The sequence below is a fragment of the Somniosus microcephalus genome, unplaced genomic scaffold (assembly GCF_052327205.1).
Source record: "Somniosus microcephalus isolate GS21.2 unplaced genomic scaffold, FLI_Smic_1.0 unresolved_chr4, whole genome shotgun sequence".
Classification (NCBI taxonomy): Eukaryota; Metazoa; Chordata; class Chondrichthyes; order Squaliformes; family Somniosidae; genus Somniosus; species Somniosus microcephalus.
Genome location: NW_028225182.1, coordinates 1,577,148 through 1,597,377, shown reverse-complemented (window position 1 = coordinate 1,597,377; position 20,230 = coordinate 1,577,148). Strand labels below are relative to the sequence as shown.

The 20,230-nt window shown below is 43.9% G+C and overlaps 3 non-coding genes across 3 annotated transcripts; 2 read left to right on the top strand and 1 right to left on the bottom strand.

Moving 5' to 3' along the window:
- The first annotated feature begins 6,086 nt into the window (after window positions 1-6,086).
- Window positions 6,087-6,159, top strand: trnak-cuu (transfer RNA lysine (anticodon CUU)). Its single transcript has one exon. It is a non-coding gene; the product is annotated as a tRNA-Lys (tRNA).
- A 3,154-nt stretch (window positions 6,160-9,313) lies between these two features.
- Window positions 9,314-9,386, bottom strand: trnav-cac (transfer RNA valine (anticodon CAC)). The gene has a single exon. It is a non-coding gene; the product is annotated as a tRNA-Val (tRNA).
- A 10,295-nt stretch (window positions 9,387-19,681) lies between these two features.
- Window positions 19,682-19,754, top strand: trnak-cuu (transfer RNA lysine (anticodon CUU)). Its single transcript has one exon. It is a non-coding gene; the product is annotated as a tRNA-Lys (tRNA).
- Window positions 19,755-20,230: the final 476 nt, after the last annotated feature.

The window sequence follows — 20,230 nt, the reverse complement described above, 5'->3', positions numbered from 1 at the left end:
TTGTGTGGCTATTCTTGATGAGCAGAGCACTGGAGACCGAGACAGTGTCTTTGCCTTTTCGACCTGTCTTCTGAAGCGCCGCCCGGGCCCACTCCTACAGTTCATGAGCTGTTAGGATGCTAATGTATCCGGGCTGCAGGAGGCCACCCCAGGCACAGCAGAGGAGTCTCTGCATTAGTTCTCCGTGGAAACAGTATTTTCCCCTTCTCTCTTCCTCTTCTCTCTATCCCTGTGCAGTTTCCTGAATCATAACAGGGAGGGGACATTTTTAGAGACGCGCTTTTTTATTACTTATTGAATGGACAGCCAGCCGGACCGATTGAAACTGCAATTTCAATCCTGTCGCCGACCTTGTGTTTTCCTATTAATCTGTGTTGTTCTGCTTTCCATATTCTCAATGAGAATGCTCCCAGCCTCAATTTTTAAGTAAAATAAGGCCCACCTCTTCAAATAGCGACACGCGAGTGGGAGACTCCCTAAATCAGCGCCAACTTTTCCCAAATCCTTCTTACAGTATCGCCAGCCAAACTGTGTCCTTTATGGGAAATATCATTGAGAATTACTTCACTCAGTGTAACGCTGCCATTTCAATGGCATAATTCGCCTGACAATGCGTGTTTTATTTATACTGAACCAAACATGAATTTATTCCCGTTTTCATATTTACTAAACTTGAATGGAGAAAATACTTTAAATTTCCTCTACCCACTTTCGAGCCGTTGAGTTATCGTAAAGCGATCACCAGTACACACCGGAAACCCTCCAACACTTGGGTGCATTGCATTGTAGCGCCTCAATAGGAACAGGAGGAGGCCATTCAGCCCCTCGATCCTGTTGCGCCATTCAATTAGATCAGGGTTGATCTGTATCTTCATTTCATCTACGCGCTTTGTTTCCGTAACCCGTAATAACCTTACCCAACAAAAATCTATCACCAGTAGCGGCAATCTTCAGCCTGACTCCAGCTGCACTCCCGGATCCAGACAGAAAAGGCTTCTTACTGACGGCCACCCTGCAGATCAATGAATTACATTTCTGAACTTCAGTGATTCGGAGATTCCAGGGTTTAAAAGGGAACAAAAGATGAACTGGGCCTCATTGTGTATCAGTTTTCTCTCACTCAGACGTATCTGATTGGTGAAGTTAAATAAAGAACAAGGGAGAAGCCACTGTAGCCCTATTGACAGGAGAATAAACTAGCCATACATCTCTCACGTTCCCCAATTCTAACAGAAGTGTAATCGAATTGAAACGTTCACTCTGCTTCTTTATCCAAATATACTGCCTGACCTCTTAAGAATTTCCACCATTTTCCGTTTCTATTTGAGATTCCCAGCATTTGCAATAATTTTCTTTTGTCACTTAAAATAAACCCACTGGTTGTTTGTGTGGTTGTTCTTGATGAGCAGAGCACTTAAGACCGAAACAGTGAATTTGTCTTTTCGAACTGTCTGCTGAAGCGCCGCCCAGGCCCACTGCTACAGTTAATGAGCTGTGTTGAATATTGGATGGGATAAAAATTGATAAAGAGGAGGTACTAGAAAGCTGGCTGTACCAGGACCAGTTGAAATGCATCCTAGGATGCTGAGGGGAGTAATGGTGGGAATTACGGAGGTGCTGACCATAATCTTCCAATACTCATTGGATATGGGGTGGTGCCAGACGTCTGGAGAATCGCAAATGTTACACCCTTGTTGATAAAAGTGTATAAAGTTCAACTCAGCAACTACACGCCAGTCAGCTTAACGTCGGTAGTGAGGAAGCTTTTAGAAAGGGTAAGCCTGCACAAAATGACCAGTCACTTGGACAAGTGTGGATTAATTAAGGAAAGTCTGCTCGGATTTGTTAAATGCAAATCGTCTTTTCCCAACCTGATTGCATTTTTTGATGAGGTGAAAGAGAGGGTTGATGAGGGAAATGCAGTTGATGTGGTGGACATGGACTTCCAAAAGGCATTTGATAAAGTGCCACGGAACAGGCTTGCCAGTAAATCTGAAGCCCATGGAATAAAAGGGACAGTGGCAGCATGGGTGTCAAATTGGCGAAGTGACAGGAAACAGAGAGTAGTGCTAAACTGTTGTTTCTGTGAATGGAGGAAGGTACACAGTGGTGTTCCCCAGGGGTCGGTACTAGGACCACGGCCCTTCTTGACATATATTAATCATTTGGAGTTAGGTGTCCAGGGCACAATTTCAAAATTTGCAGATGATACAAAACTTGGAAGTATAGTGAGCAGTGAGGAGTGTAGTGATAGACTTCAAGAGGACATGGATAGGCTGGTGGAATGGGCGGACATGTGGCAGATGAAGTTAAAAACAGAAAAGTGCAAATTGATACATTTTGGTCGGAAGAATGAGGAGAGGCAATATAAACTAAAGGATACATTTCCAAAGTGGTTGCAGGAACAGAGAGACCTGGTGGTGTATGTACACAAATCGTTCAATGTGGCAGGACAGGTTGAGAAAGCAGTTTAAAAAGCTTACAGTAACCGGGGCTTTATAAATAAAGGCGCAGAGTACAAAAGCAAGGACGTTATGATGAACCTTTATAAAACACTGGTTCGGCCACAACTGCAGAAATTATGTGTTACAGAAAATGTTATCCTGTGCAATAACTGGTCCCATTAAATTAAACAAAAGTTGCCCCAGATTCCTGGTGACTTAAGCAATGAATATTTTAAACCAGACTCCTGAAATTCAATCGGCCTGGGTGTCCTTGTGCACCAGTCGCTGAAGATATGCATGCAGGTGCAGCAGGCGGTTAAGAAGGCAAATGGTATGTTGGCTTTCGTACCGAGAGGATTCGAGTACAGGAGCAAGGATGCCTTGCTGCAGTTGTACAGGGCCTTGGTGAGATCACATCTTGAGCATTGTGTGCAGTTTTGGTCGCCTTATCTGAGGAAGCATGTTCTTGCCATGGAAGGAGTTCAGCGAATATTGACCAGGCTGATACCTGGGATGGCAGGAATGACATATGAGGAGGGATTGGGAGGATTGGGCTCGTACTCGCTGGAGTTTAGAAGAATGAGGGGGGATCTCATTGAAACTTATAAAATTCTGACAGTACTGGAAAGACTAGATGCAGGGAGGATGTTCCTGATGGTCGGGGACTCCAGAACCAGGGGTCACAGTCTAAGGATAAGGGGTAGGCCATTTAGGACAGACATGAGGAGGAATTTCTTCTCCCAGAGAGTGGTGAACCTGTGGAATTCTCTACCACAGAAGGCAGTAGAAGCCAATTTATTAAATATATTCAAGAAGGTGTTGGATATATTTCTTAAGGCTAAAGGGAGCCAGGTGTATGGGGAGAAAGCAGTGACCGGGTACTGAAATTGGCTGATCAGCCATGATCGCATTGAATAGCGGAGCAGGCTCGAGGGGCCGAATGGCCTACTCCTGCTCCTATCTTCTATGTTTCCCTGTTTCATCCCTGGGATCACATGGGCCAGACCAACCAATCAAAAAGGGGGATTCCTATGAGGCGAATTGGGATTCCATTTATGTACGGAATCCCCATAAGCATATTAGAAATCTCCAAATAAAGAGCATTTCACACCACGGAAATAAAAATAAATGGTCACTTGTTCAAACGTAATGAAATTAATTAAAGATTTAAAATATAATTTAATTTTATGAAATATAAATTTGAACATTTTAAAGCAGGCCAGAATTTACCTAAAGTAATTTTAAATGTATGTATGTTTATATCATTAAAAAAAATATGTTTTAATCGACCGACAAAAATTGTGTTGCACAATGAAGGAATTGCTAACATGTTTGCTGGGTGACAGTCAAACTTTAATAACCTTTTTTATAGAATCAGAGATTTATGACAGACGCCGATTATTTGGTCCAGTGTTATCGTAGTGTAGTGGTTATCAGGTTCGCCTAATGCGAAAAGTCCCTGGTTTGAAACCGGGTGGAAACATTATGTAAATCGTGTTCATTTAAATAGTAGAAAAAATGGAACAATTCGCATTTCTAATGCAATGTAACAAAATCCTGCTACATTTGTGTTTCTCTGTACAGTTCTGCACTCACTCAAAGCACTACAGTGTCGCTCGCTCACTCCCGTTTCCAGCTCTGACCGTGCAGGCAGCCCCTCTCAAAGCTACACATTCCGGCTGCTTTCAGTTGAATTGTGAAAGATTATTCAAGGGTCCTGCAGCTTTACTTCGGTTCACAACAGCAGATCTAAGCCACGTTTCTGCAAACTACGAACCATGTTTTCCAGAATTCCAAGGTGTATAAGGAACTCAACCATTAAAATCCCTTTCATTAACCACAGGAGTTCAGGAAATTTTCTATGATTCTATAAAAAGTTATTAAAGTTTGACTGTCATCCGGTAAACATGTTAGCAATTCCTGCAGTGCGCAACAAAATGTTGTGGGTTGATTAATGATAATAGAAACAATTATGAAGTGTCTCACAGACTTCAATGATCCCTTAATACTGTTGGTTAACTAAAATCTATCAATCGCAGGTTAAAATGAGCAATTCATGTTGCATCTTTGAAAGAGCTAACCAATCAGTCCCACTCCGCTGCTCTTCCCCCATAGACCTGCTGACACTCCTGCCAGTGAAATTTTGATCACCTCTATTAAATCTCCCCTGACCAGTGATTAATGGAGTTCAACGCCGGCAAGTGTCAGATCATCCACTTGGGGCCTAGCAAAGATGGGTCAGTGTGTGGTCTGAAAACATCATGTCAGAAATAGGTCTTTATTCAGTGAAATAGCCGGTCCCATTAAATTTAACAAATATTGCCCCAGATCGCTGCTCTCTCAAGCAATGAACATTTTAAACCATTCTCCTGAAATGCAATGTGTAAAATCAGATATGGGTTAACAGTTCAGGAGATGCAAAGAGCAAAATAAATGAATGAAGTTTCGACTGTCCCTCAGTAACCATAATATCATGTCTTTCATTCTGCAAAATAAAGTTACCGGTTAATTAATGGTGATTAAAGCAGTTCTTATTTATTCACATTAGATGCATGTAATTAATTTAATAAAATTACATCGCATTCATGAATAAAAAATGGTGATACCAAAATTTCTTCCCTAACTGGGAATCGAAACCATCTCGCAGCGCTGATAGGAATACGTTATTGAATATGCGTTATGATGCCATCGAAAAATGTCACAGTGCTAAATTAAAATCACTGCTATAATGTGTTTCGCTGTTGAAGAAGGGGATTGAAAATGACAATAAAAAGCCCAAACTGCGCCCGCAGTGAGACAGAGTTCGAACTTAGAAAGTAGGTGGTGCTGCGAAGCAAAGCGCTTTCTCACCTTGTCAATATCTCTCGTCTATTTGCCGGTGATTCCCGATTCTGCCTGTCTCTCTGGCTCTGTTTATTCTGTGTGACCACCTGCAGGTTGATTTTGAGCGAATACCTGTGCTTGTGTCTTGTCACATTAAATAAATGAGGAATTGTGGCGCTTCTCTCCCTGATAATGGGGAAAGAGTGACACAGTCTTTGGAGCAAGTGTCTGGTTATTGTGAAACGGCAAAGAAAACAATAATTCTGGAATTACCCGAAAGAACAGTGACCCCGACGTGATTTGGACACACAGCCTTCTAGATCTGGACGTCGGACGCGCTACCATTGCGCTATGAGGTCCTACAATATAAGTCGCGCTGTTTTTATATACACACGTTCCACAAACACTGTTTCATTCCTCCTGCCTTCTCCTGATTCCTCAGTGTCATGCACAGAAGCGCCTGATGCACTCATTTGTTTAACGTAACAAGCAGACACAAACACAGGTATTCCTTCAAAATCAACCCGCAGGTGGCCACAGAAACAATAAACAGAGCCAGAGAGAAAGACAGAATCGGGAATTTCTGGGAAATAGACAAGAGATATTGACAAGGAATAAAGTGCTTTGCGATCAGAAAATTGCCTGAACCCCTGTGGTTAATTAAAGGGATTTTGCTGCTTGAGTTCCTTATATGCCTTGGGCTTCTGGAGAACTTGTTTCATAGTTTGCAGAAATGCGGCTCAAACATGCTGTTGTGACCGGGCCGGAGCCACCAGGTACCTGACTGCAATCAGCGACAATGAAATACAGCTTCAACAGGACCGGCTAGCTCAGTCGGTAGAGCATGAGACTCTTAATTTCAGGGTCGTGGGTTCGAGCCCCACGTTGGGCGGTATTTATTTCGTTAACTTTTATGTTGCTTTCAAAGCGTCATTAATTGAGCGATAACCTTGTTTTGCACAATGAAAGAAATGCGAACTGAGGAAATACTGCAGATGCTGGAAATCTGAATTGGGCAGAAAATGCTGGAGATACTCAGCAGGTCAGGCAGCTTCTGCGAAGAGAGAAACAGAGGTAACTTTTCAGGTCGATAACCATTCTTCAGAACTGGAAAAAAGAGGTAATGGAACAGATTTTTCAGAAAGTGTAGGGGATTCTATGAGATCATGGCTGATCTATTGCCTCAATTCCATTCACCGGCCCTATCACCATATCCCTTGATGCCCTTACCAGTCAGAAATCTACCGACTTCTGTTTTGAACATACCCAATGACTGAGCCTCCACAGCCCTCATGGGTAGAGAATTCCAAAAATTCACCACCCTCTGTGTGAAGAAATGTCTTCTCCTCTCAGGCCTGAATGGCCTAACCTTTATCCTCAGGCTGTGTCCGCTGGTTCTAGAAACCCCAGCCAAGGGAAACATTCTCCCAGCATCCAACCGATCAAACCCTGTAATAATTTTGCATGCTTAATGAGATCCCCTCTCATTCTTCCGAATTCAAGAGATTGCAGGCCTAGTTTACTCAATCTCTTCTCATACGAGGCCAGTGACAGTCTTGCAAATGGTGACTTGATATTTGGTAGTGGGTTCATGGTCCAGGCGGAGGTAGGAGGAGGTGTTGGAGAGTTGGCGTACAGCTTCCGCTAGGTAGAGTTCGGTTCACCAAACAGCAACAGCACCACCCTTGACAGCAGGTTTTGTGCTTTGCATGTTAACTGTTAACTGTTACCCATATCTCATTTTACACAATATATGGGCTACTCCAGCTCCTAATTCTTTTGTTCTTAGTTGTTATTTCCTCACACAGGAGAGCAATCTCGCCCCTGGACAAGCAGAAGGAGCAAGTTCCAACAAAATGATTCCGCAAACGTGATAACTGCTACACTGTGGAACCGTCTCCACTTTCAGTACCAGGTCAGATGGAAATGTTAAAATTTTTTGAGGGTGTAACTAGTAGAATAGATAAGGGAGAACCAGTGGATGTGGTGTATTTGGACTTTCAGAAGGCTTTCGATAAAGTCCCACATAAGAGATTGGCGTGCAAAGTTAAAGCACATGGGATCGGGGGTAAGGTACTGACTTGGATAGAGAACTGGTTGGCAGACAGGAAGCAAAGAGTATGTCTAAACGTGTCTTTTTCCAAGTGGCAGGCAGCTACTAGTGGGGTGGGGCAGGGACAAGTGCTAGGACTCCAGCTACTCACAATATATATTAATGATCTAGAAGGTTGAACTAGATGTAATAACTCCAAGTTTGCAGACGACACAAAGCTGGGTGGGCATGTGTGCTGTGATGAGGATACAGAGTAACTCCAGTATGATATGGACAGGTTAGGTGATTTAGCAGAAGCATGGCAGATGCTGTATAATGTGGATAAATGTGAGGTTATCAACTTTGGTAGCAAAAAGAGGAAGACAGCTTATTATCAGAATGTCAATAGATTGGGAAAAGGGGAACTGCAATGACACCTGGGTGTCCGTGTGCACCAATCGCTGAAGGTAAGCATGCAGGTGCAGCAGGTGGTTAAGAAGGCAAATGTTGGCCTTTATAGTGAGAGGTTTCGAGTACAGGAGCAAGGATGTCTTGCTGCAGTTGTACAAGGGCTTGGTGAGACCATACCTTGAGTATTGTGTGCAGCTTTGGTCACCTTAGCTGAGGAAGGATGTTCTTGCCATGGAGGGAGTGCAGCGAAGATTCACCAGACTGATACATGAGATGGCAGGAATGACGTATGAAGACAGATTGAGATGATTAGGCTTATATTCGCTAGAGTTTAGAAGAACGAGAGGGGATGTCATTGAAACTTACAAAATTCTAACAGGACTAGACACACTAGATGCAGGAAGAATGATCCCGATGGTGCGGGAATCCGGGAATCCAGAACCAGCGGTCACAGTCTAAGGATAAGGGGTAAGCCACTTAGGGCTGAGATGAGAAGGAATTTCTTCACCCAGAGAGTGGTGAACCTGTTGAATTCTGTACCACAGAAGGCAGTTGAGGCCAATTCATTAAATATATTCAAGAAGGAGTTAGATATATTTCTTAAGGCTAAAGAGATATGGGGAGAAAGCAGGGACAGGGTACTGAATGTGGATGATCAGCCATGATCTCATTAAATGCCGGAGCAGGCTCGAGGGGCCGAATGGCCTACTCCTGCTCCTATCTTCTATGTTTCTGTGTGAATGGAGCAGGTGAACTGCTGAATCCCACTTTTAAGGGATGTCCCAAAGTGCTTGACAGTGGTGTGAAAATAAATGAGTTCCGCTTGGTAATTTAAAGTAAAGTCTGTCAGAAGTGGGATTCAAACCCTCGTCTCGATAGAGGAGACTGCGATCTGAACGCAGACGGCTTAGACCGCTCGGCCATCCTGATTGTTTCATTAACTTCTGCATCTCATCACTTCCGGATGATAAACGTTTCCGTCCGGGTGCTTGTTCGATGCTGTTGAAGGTTCAGTGACCGGGATATCATCTCCCCCGGGGTTTTCCTGAGCTTGTGTTCGGTGTATGGGGAGTCCCTGGTATCTTGCAGCTCTCAGGGATGGGCAGTAACAATCTGAGCTCTGGAGCTGGGGAAAAGCGAATAATTAATGAGTTTGTTTTCGGGCTTGAAATGCGGCTTAGATCTGTTGGTATTAACCGAGGCCGGGGCTGCGAGATATTTCAGTTTGTTCACGTTTAATCAGAGGAATATCCGCAGTCAGGAGCTGAAAAGGACCAAGAGCTGAAAAAACACCAGAAAAAAGATAAGAAATATCAGCAATTGTGATCAACTCTTTAATGTGTGTTCTGGTAGTTTAGTGGTTTAATTGTTTTAATCAACATTCATTAACCGAAAGCGTTGTTTTGCAGAATGAAAGAAATGCTCACAGTAAGGGACAGTCGAAAGATGAGTAATTTAACTTTAATAATGTGTGAAAGTTTATTCATTGACGAAGATTTATACCCTATCAGAATTTACGCACTGCGTATTTTAGGAGTCTGCTTTAAATTATTCGTTGCTTCTGACAGAAGAAACCTGTTAAATTTATTTCACATAAAAATAACGTTCCCGCCCGGGCTCGAATTGGGGACATTTCGCGTGTGAGGCGAATGTGATAACCGCTACACTACGGAAACCTCTGCTTAATTACGCATCGAGAAAGCACTGTTCAGACAGAAGGGACACTACAGAATCGCTCTTTCTGCAATGATTTCCTTTCACTGGCAATTCTCTGACCGAAATGCACAAGTCAAAAATGTTCCTTTCAAACTCATTAAACTGCCGAATTTCCTTCCCTCTGGTTTAACCCAGGGGTTTAAATTGTTCTGCAAACCATGAACCAGGTTCACCTGAATTCCAAGGTGTGTAAGGAAATCAAGAATCAAAAGCCCTTTCCTTAACCACAGGGATTCAGGCAATTTTCTAATCGCAAAGCGCTTTCTCACCTTGTCAATGGCCCAGTAATTCGTCTCTGAACGCGTGAGTACGGTCGGGGTACTCATGCGTCTGGCCGGAGGAACTGCTCGTGTTCAGCATGCACAGCGCATGCGGGGAAAACCGTCATTTCCTGTCCTCTGAACGAAGGGGTTCAGAGGCACAGCGCGTGCGACTGCACAGGCAGTGCATGCGCAGTGAACTTCGTCGATTTCATTCATGGATTCAGTGAGGGTAAGTCCTGACAACTTACACATGAAAAAAGCAGGAGTAAAGCTATCGAGAAGCTGCGGAGGAAGAAGTCTGTCATCGTGGAGCTTCTGAAAGTCTTCAATTTCTGTTTGGGAAAGGGAGGAAAGTAATTTTAAGAAAGGCTGAGGTAAGTTTAAAAATTTATTTTTGTTTAAAACGGGTTTTCAGAACTGTAGTTAGAAGGAGCAACTGTGGCTGTGGCCAAGGCCTCATTGAATTTATTTTTATAAAATGTGAAATTTAATGTTTTAATAATAATAAAATGCTTACAAAATGTTATTGTCATCAGTAATATTTCGTAAGTATGTATGTATGATTGTATGTATGTATTTATATTTTCCATTTAGGATGTGCATTTATGTATGTATTCCTTTCAGTACATGGATGAATGTATTTATGTATGCAATTTAGAAAAATATGTAGGCCTGTGATATTTATCAGGCGGGAAGGATGTGTTTGCAAGCCGTTAAAGCATGCTTCCTGTCATAGGCCGAGTTGATGTAAAAGGCACTCAGTTTATTAAAATAAGTGTAACAACTATTTCCATTTACTCCGTACAGGTACGTCTGTGTGAGGAGTAGTCCTGTCAGCGAGGAACATGCCCTGGTGTAAAAATTTTGCCGTGATGCTATTTGTGTATTTGCTTCAAAGAAATAGGAATGCCAGGGAGCAACGTAGAAGATTTAGGAACCATGAACCTCTCCTGATCAGAAGGAACAACTACCCACCCCACAGAGTTTACAGGGAGAGGCGATCATTTGAAATGCTGTCCGAGGAGTTGTGTATCAGGCGGCTGCGCTTCAGTAAAGAGGCAATTGGACGACTATGTGACATGTTGAAGGCAGACTTGGAACCACGCTCAAAGACCCGTACTGCCTTGTCAGTGAACATGAAGGTAACCACAGCATTGAACTTCTTTGCAAGTGGATCATTTCAAGCAGGCACCGGTGACATAATCAACATCTCTAAGAATGCTGCGAGGGTCTGCATTCACCAGTTCACAGCAGCCATTTGCCGTAGGATTTCTGATTTCATTATGTATGACTTGTCCGCTCGTCATCAGAAGGAGATGGCCTTAGCATTTCATCGCATTGCTGGATTCCCCAAAGTGATTGGGGCTGTCGATGGAACACATATTGCATTGAAGGCACCCAAGGATGCACCTGTGACATTCATTAACAGGAAGGGGTATCATTCATTGCATGTAATGATATTATGTGATGCGCACCTGAGGATCCTAAACGTTAATTCAGGGCATCGGGGGAGTAATCATGACTCCTTCGTCCTCCGTAACTCTAAATTGTATGATTCTCTCAGCAAATTGCCTACAGGATCCGCATGGATATTGGGCGACAAGGGCTACCCGCTAAAACCATGGCTGATGACCCCCTACCGCAATACCATTAATGAGCCTCAGGAGAGATACAACCATGCACACGTGTCTACACGTCAAGTGGTGGAGAGGACAATAGGAGTTCTGAAATCACGCTTCCGGTGCCTGGATAGGTCAGTGGGGACTTTGCAGTACTCTCACCAGAAAGTGGCAAGGATTGTGCTGGCCTGTTGTGCTTTGCACAACCTTGCCCTGCAGGAAGGACTGACCCTTAACAATGAGGAACAGCTGCCTGTTGAAGTGGAGGATGAAGACGATGGCATTGTACATGTTGCCAGGCCTCATGGGGAGGAGCCAAGTGCCGCCGAATCTAAGGCTGCTCGCGAACTGCTGGTAGCCAACACCTTCACGCGGTAGTTACGCCCTGTACCTACCCCTCCCCCCCGCAAGGCAAAGACAGAAGCAGACACATATTGAAGTGAAACAGTTACCTTTTATTGCATAATCAAACACTTTTCAGATTCAGTTTCAATGTTTAAAGTGAATAACTTGTAAATTTCAAGTAACAGTTATGAACTTTTAAAAAATTTATGGACAGGAACAGTGAGGAAGTGTTATTGGAAAGAGTTCGTCTTTACTTGTCTTTCTTTCTTCGTTCAAGGATGTTAATGACCTATTTTATGCAATTTAAAAATGTTAACGTTAACAGTTTTGAAATCACTTTGTAAACATGTTTAACTAATTTGTGTTTGATTCTTAGTGAAATTAAAAAAATTAAGATGCTAACTACCTCTTTTAACGTTTTGAAACATGTGCAAAATGGTGACTGTTAGAAAAGAAAATGTAAACATTTTACAGTAATTTTTACTTTCTTACTGCAATACAGACATTCAAAGCGCAAACTAGCTATTTTACAATTTTGTAACATTTGTTGTAAAAGTTTTTGAAGTTAAATAAAAGTTTAAATTCTTTATACATTGATTACTGGGTGTACTGCTGAAACGATAAGGTTACCTATCCTTTCCTTCATAAATAAACACTTGAATTTAAATATGTAAGAAAACATTTAACATTTAAATAAAGTGAAAAATATAACAATTTAACGATTTGCCAACTGGCCTGTGTGACTGAGGGTTGAAGGTGGTGGAGTGAGCTGACGGTGACACTCTAACGCTTCCTGCGCCTTTTCACTACCCGTGACTGGAGCCCTCCAGATCTATTTGCAAGGGCCCTGTCAGATTGTTCCTGCTCTTCAGCAGCGGCTTGAGGAAAGGGTTGTTGCTGAGGCAATTCTATGCTGTCCTGCATCATGACTGGCGCAGCTGCTGGCTCCTGGGACCAAAGTGGCTCTGCACTGTGACCTGGGGAGGGCATTTGTGCTGGAGTCAGCGTTATGCCAGTAGTGATAGATACAAGCGAATTAAGTAGTACAATCATAGTTTCATTAAGCATCACCAGCTGCGATGATATCTGATTAAGAGAATTATCATTAAGCACCCCTAACTGCGATGATATCTGATTTAGTGTAATGACAATATTCTCCATTCCCTGCCTGATAGTCTCTAGCGTGTACTTCCTTCTCAGTGAGAGAGCTCAGCAATTGCCTGAAACCTGCAATATCTTGCTGCTCATCTTGTAGGTGCTGCTGTACTTCTGCTACTCCCACCTGCACTGAATTGTCCATATGGTGTCTGCCTGTGGAGTTACCGTCATCAGTGTCTAGCACAGAGCCACAAGGGCCAGGAGATGGTGAGATAGTGGCCAGCGACACAGGGTCTATACACTCCTGCTGCACTTGCTGACATAGGACAGGTTGCTCCTGTTCCTCAACCACCTCAGCCTCTTCAGTAATTGCTGCCATTGCATCAGAAAAACCTTCCCCAATGCCCTCTGTGGCCGCTGACTCCACGCACTGCTCATCCCGTGTGTGAGAGGTACTCTGTCCAGCTGTGGGAAGGAGGCAGAAAACATTTGCTAAGGTAAAGCACGATGTGCCACATCACAGATATTCAGCACACACCTAACCTTATTTAACATATAGCTGCCCAGGCCAACTCACATTGAGGGTCAGCAATGTCTGTTTCACATGCATCCGCGGGGCGATTGCTAGCAAATTCGTACATCTGCTGGACCCGTTCCTCATGTTTGGTCAAAACCCTCAGCATGGCAACACCACCGCCTGTGAGTGTGCGTTCCCTGGAGTTGTGAGCACTTTTACTCTGAAATTGCAGCAGAAATAAGAGAATCACACAGCTGCATTTCTGACATGGACAGCGAAGGCTTTGAAGACTGGGTTGGGTGTTTCTTTACATCTTTGATTGAAGTCTTACAGCTCCAAGCAATGGAATCAAGATAAGAGAACAGTAGGTATCCCTGAGCTGGCCCCAAAGCCATAAAGTTTTATCGCTACCTCAGGTGACTTTACCAAGAAGTAAATTGACTGCAGTAAATGCATTGAGAAAGCCTGTATAAATCTAGCTAACTTAAATTCTAAGCAATGTTACAGTACACTATTGTAATAACTGTACAAACCCTGACAGATCGGAGTAAGTCACTGAATTTCTTGCGGCATTGTTCCGCTGTACGTGGAATGGTGGAGGTCGCGCTGACAGCTTGTGCAACTTCCGACCACGCTGCCATCTGACATTTTCGTGGAGCTCTCGACTGCTCATTCCCCATGATGCGCAGGTGCCTCGCCTCCACCTCGTTGAGGAGATTGCTGAGGTCATCATCAGTGAAGATCTGAGTTCTTTTAATCACGTGAAATGTGCGAATTCCAGCCATTTCACTTTGCTAATTAACTGAAAAGAATTAATAGAATGTTTTCAAGGCTTTAAAAAATGCTTAAATAGCTTCAATTCTCTTTAAAACTTTCTAAAAGTCATCAAAATCATTTAAACGTATTTAAAATTTAATAAAAGTTCACAAAACATTCATAAAATAGCAGATACCTTACTTTCCCTGCAGCTGTGTAACTACAAAGTCCTCTGCAGCGTCTTGGAGAGATTGGGGGCGTGTCCTATACAATGAGACCTTAAGGGGCGTATCTCACTTGCACAGCGCGCTCCAGGCTTCGCGCTGGCTGCACTCCTGGGCGGCGTGACGTCAGACGCTGCCCGGGATTCTTCTCTTTCAAACAGGAATTCCAGGCATCCCTGGAGCTGAAATGTCAGCGCGTCGGGTAAGTGCAGATCCGGGGCTTGCAGGCGCGGCAAGCCCCCGACCCGAATTACTGGGCCAATATCTCTCGTCTATTTGCCGGTGTTTCCCGATTCTGCCTGTCTCTCTGGCTCTGTTTATTCTGTGTGACCACCTGCAGGTTGATTTTGAGCGAATACCTGTGATGTGTCTTGTCACATTAAATAAATGAGGAATTGTGGCGCTTCTCTCCCTGACACTGGTGAAAAAGTGAGACAGTCTTTGGAGCAAGTGCCTGGTTATTGTGAAACGGCAAAGAAAACAATAATTCTGGAATTACCCGGAAAAACAGTGACCCCGACGTGATTTGAACACGCAGCCTTCTGATCTGCAATCAAACACGCTACCGTTGCGCCAGTAGATCCTACAGTTTAAACCACGCTGTTTTAATATACACACGTTTCACAAACACTGTTTCATTCCTCCTGCCTTCTCCTGATTCCTCAGTGTCATGCACAGAAGCGCCTGATGCCCTCATTTGTTTAACGTAACAAGCAGACACAAACACAGGTATTCCTTCAAAATCAACCCGCAGGTGGCCACAGACACAATAAACAGAGCCAGAGAGAAACACCGAATCGGGAATCTCCGGGATATAGACAAGAGATATTGACAAGGACTAAAGTGCTTTGCGATCAGAAAATTGCCTGAACCCCTATGGTTAATGAAAGGGATTTTGCTACTTGAGTTCCTTATACGTCTTGGGCTTCTGGAGAACTTGTTTCGTAGTTGGCAGAAACGCGGCTCAGACATGCTGTTGTGACTGGGCAGGAGCCACCAGGTACCTGACTGCAATCAGCGACAGCGAAAGGCAGTTTTAACGAGACCCGGCAAGATCAAGCAGTAGCGTACGAGACTCTTAATTTTAAGGTCGTGGGTTCGAGCCCCACGTTGGGCGGTATTTTTTTTTTTTAACTTTTATGTTGCTTTCAAAGCGTCATTAATTGAGCGATAACCTTGTTTTGCACAATGAAAGAAATGCGAACTGAGAAAATACTGCAGATGCTGGAAATCTAAATTGAAACAGAAAATGCTGGAGATACTCAGCAGGTCAGGCAGCTTCTGCGAAGAGAGAAACAGAGTTTACGTTTCAGGTCGATAACCTTCCGTCAGAACTGGAAAAAAGATGGAATGGAACAGATTTTTAAGCAAGTGTAGGGGATTCTATGAGATCATGGCTGATCTCGTGCCTCAATTCCATTCACCGGCCCTATCGCCATATCCCTTGATGCCCTTACCAGTCAGAAATCTACTGCCTTCTGTTTTGAACATACCCAATGACTGAGCCTCCACAGTTTTCTGGGGTAGAGATTTCCAAAGATTCGCCACCCTCTGTGTGAAGAAATTTCTTCTCCTCTCAGTCCTGAATGGCCTAACCTTTATCCTGAGGCTGTGGCCCCTGGTTCTAGACTCCCCAGCTAAGGGAAAAATTCTCCCAGCATCCAACCGATCAATCCCTGTAATAATTTTGCATGCTTAATGAGATCCCCTCTCATTCTTCCGAATTCAAGAGATTGCAGGCCTAGTTTACTCAATCTCTTCTCATACGAGGTCAGTGACAGTCTTGCAAATGGTGACTTCATATTCGGTAGTGGGGTCATGGTCCAGGCGGAGGTAGGAGGAGATGTTGGAGAGTTGGCATACAGCTTCCGCTAGGTAGAGGTCGGTTCGCCAAACAGCAACAGAACCACCCTTGTCAGCAGGTTTTGTGCTTTGCATGTTGACTGTTAACTGTTACCCATATCTCATTTTACACAATATATGGGCTACTCCAGCTCCTAATTCTTTTGTTCTTAGTTGTTATTTCCTCACACAGGAGAGCAATCTCGCCACTGGACAAGCAGAAGGAGCAAGTTCCAACCAAATGATTCCGCAAACGTGATAACTGCTACACTGTGGAACCGTCTCCACTTTCAGTACCAGGCCAGAAGGAAATGTTAAAAAATTTTGAGGATGTAACTGGTAGAATAGATAAGGGAGAACCAGTGGATGTGGTGTATTTGGACTTTCAGAAGGCTTTCGATAATGTCCCACATAAGAGATTGACGTGCAAAGTTAAAGCACATGGGATCGGGGGTAAGGTACTGACTTGGATAGAGAACTGGTTGGCAGACAGGAAGCAAAGAGTATGTCTAAACGAGACTTTTTCCAAGTGGCAGGCATTTACTAGTTGGGTATGGCAGGGATAAGTGCTAGGACCCCAGCTACTCACAATATATATTAATGATCTAGAAGTTTGAACTAGATGTAATAACTCCAAGTTTGCAGACGAGACAAAGCTGGGTGGGCATGTGTGTTGTGAGGAGGATGCAGAGAAACTCCAGTATGATATGGACAGATTAGGTGATTTAGCAGAAGCATGGCAGATGCAGTATAATGTGGATAAATGTGAGGTTATCAACTTTGGTGGCAAAAACAGGAAGACAGCTAATTATCAGAATGACAATAGATTGGGAAAATGGGAACTGCAATGAGACCTGGGTGTCCGTTTGCACCAATCGCTGAAGGTAAGCATGCAGGTGCAGCAGGTGGTTAAGAAGGCAAATGTTGCCCTTTATAGTGAGAGGTTTCGAGTACATGAGCAAGGATGCCTTGCTGCAGTTGTACAACGCCTTGGTGAGACCATACCTTGAGTATTGTGTGCAGCTTTGGTCACCTTATCTGAGGAAGGATGTTCTTGTCATGGAGGGAGTGCTGCGAAGATTCACCAGACTGATACATGGGATGGCAGGAATGACGTATGAAGACAGGTTGAGATGAATAGACTTATATTCGCTAGAATTTAGAAGAACGAGAGGGGATCTCATTGAAACTTACAAAATTCTAACAGGACTAGACACACTAGATGCAGGAAGAATGATCCCGATGGTGCGGGAATCCAGAACCAGCGGTCACAGTCTTAGGATAAGGGGTAAGCCACCTAGGGCTGAGATGAGGAGGAATGTCTTTACCCAGAGAGTGGTGAACCTGTTGGCTTCTGTACCACAGAAGGCAGTTGAGGCCAGTTCATTAAATATATTCAAGAAGGAGTTAGATATTTTTATTAAGGCTAAAGAGATAAAGGGATATGGGGAGAAAGCAGGGACAGGGTACTGAATGTGGATGATCAGCCATGATCTCATTAAATGACGGAGCAGGCTCGAGGGGCCGAATGGCCTACTCCTGCTCCTAGCTTCTATGTTTCTATGTGAATGGAGCAGGTGAAATGCTGAATCCCACTTTTAAGGGATGTCCCAAAGTGCTTGACAGTGGTGTGAGAATAAATGAGTTCCGCTTGGTAATTAAAAGTAAAGACTGTCAGAAGTGGGATTCGCACACACGCCTCTCGAGGAGACTGCGACCTGAACGCAGCGCCTTAGACCGCTCGGCCATCCTGACCTGCTCCGTTAATTTCTACATCTCATCACTTCCGCATGAAGAACGTTTCCGTCCGGGTGCTTGTTCAATGCTGTTGAAGGCTCAGTGAGCGGGATATCATCTCCCCCTGGGGATTTCCTGAGCTTGTGCTCGGTGTATGGGGAGGTTTGTCCCGGGTGCCTGGTATCTTGCAGCTCCAGGGATGGGCAGTAACAATCTGAGCTCTGGAGCTGGGGAAAAGCGAATAATTAATGTGTTTGTTTTCGGGCCTGAAATGCGGCTTGGATCTGTTGGTAATAACCGAGGCCGGGGCTGCGGGATATTTCAGTTTGTTCACGTTTAATCAGAGGAATATCCGCAGTCAGGAGCTGAAAAGGACCAAGAGCTGAAAAAACACCAGAAAAAAGATAAGAATTATCAGCAATTGTGATCAACTCTTTAATGTGTGTTCTGGTAGTTTAGTGGTTTAATTGTTTTAATCAACATTCATTAACCGAAAGCGTTGTTTTGCAGAATGAAAGAAATGCTCACAGTAAGGGACAGTCGAAAGTTGAGTAATTTAACTTTAATAATTTGTGAAAGTTTATTCATTGACGAAGATTTATACTCTGTCAGAATTTACGCACTGTGTATTTTAGGAGTCTGCTTTAAACTGTTCGTTGCTTCTGACACAAGAAACCTGTTAAATTTACTTCACAGAAAAATAATCTTTCCGCCTGGGCTCGAACCAGGAACTATTGCGTGTATAAGGCAAACGTGATAACCGCTACACTACGGAAACTTCTGCTTAAATGCGCTCGAGAAAGCACTGTTCAGACAGAAGGGAGACTACAGAATCGCTTTTTCTGCTTTGATTTCCTTTCACTGGCATTTCTCTGACCGAACTGCACAAGTCAAAAATTTTCCTTTCAAACTCATTAAACTGCCGAATTTCCTTCCCTCTGGTTTAACCCAGGGGTTTAAATTGTTCTGCAAACCATGAACCACGTTCACCTGAATTCCAAGGTGTGTAAGGAAATCAAGCATCAAAAGCCCTTTCATTAACCACAGGGATTCAGGCAATTTTCTGATCGCAAAGCGCTTTCTCACCTTGTCAATATCTCACGTCTATTTGCCGGTGTTTCCCGATTCTGCCTGTCTCTCTGGCTCTGTTTATTCTGTGTGACCACCTGCAGGTTGATTTTTAGCGAATACCTGTGCTTGTGTCTTGTCACTTTAAATAAATGAGGAATTGTGGCGCTTCTCTCCCTGACACTGGGGAAAGAGTGAGACAGTCTTTGGAGCACGTGTCTGGTTATTGTGAAACGGCAAAGAAAACAACAATTCTGGAATTACCCGGAAGAACAGTGACCTCGACGTGATTTGAACACACAGCTTTCGGATTTAGAGTCGAACGCGCTACCGTTGCGCCACGAGGTCCTACAATGTAAACGTTCCACAAACACTTTTTCATTCCTCCTGCCTTCTCCTGATTCCTCAGTGTCATGCACAGAAGCGCCTGATGCCCTCATTTGTTTAACGTAACAAGCAGACACAAACACAGGTATTCCTTCAAAATCAACCCGCAGGTGGCCACAGACACAATAAACAGAGCCAGAGAGAAAGACAGAACCGGGAATCTCCGGGAAATAGACAAGAGATATTGACAAGGACTAAAGCGCTTTGCGATCAGAAAATTGCCTGAACCCCTGTGGTTAATGAAAGGGATTATGCTGCTTGAGTTCCTTATACGCCTTGGGCTTCTGGAGAACTTGTTTTGTAGTTTGCAGAAACGCGGCTCAGACATGCTGTTGTGACCGGGCCGGAGCCACCAGGTACCTGACTGCAATCAGCGACAAAGAAATACAGCTCCAACGGGCTCGGCTAGCTCAGTCGGTCGAGCATGAGACTCTTAATGTCAGGGTCGTGGGTTCGAGCCCCACGTTGGGCGGTATTTATTTTGTTAAACTTTTATGTTGCTTTCAAAGCGTCATTGGGCCAGAAATTCGTGAACGGGGCTTGCCGCGCGTGCAAGCCCCGTATATGCACTTACCCGATGCTCCTGCCGATCACCTCCAGGGACGCCTGGAATTCGTGTTTCAAAAAGAAGAATCCCGGGCAGCGTATGACGTCACGCCGCCCAGGAGTGCAGCCAGCGCGAAGCCTGGAGCGCGCAGTGCAACTGAGACACGCCCCTTGAGGTCTCAGTTTCACAGCACACGCCCCCAATGTTTCTGCCAAGCTGCGAAGCATTTTTACATGCAAAGCAGCAGTTTAAATAGGTTTTTGGAAGTTTTTTGAAGATTTTGGTAACTTTTATAAACTTTTAAAAATGTTTACATTATTTTGAAGAATCTGAAGTAGTTTTAAACAGAATTAAAGCAATTTAAAGACCTAAAAGAATTTTTTTAATTCCATTTATTTATT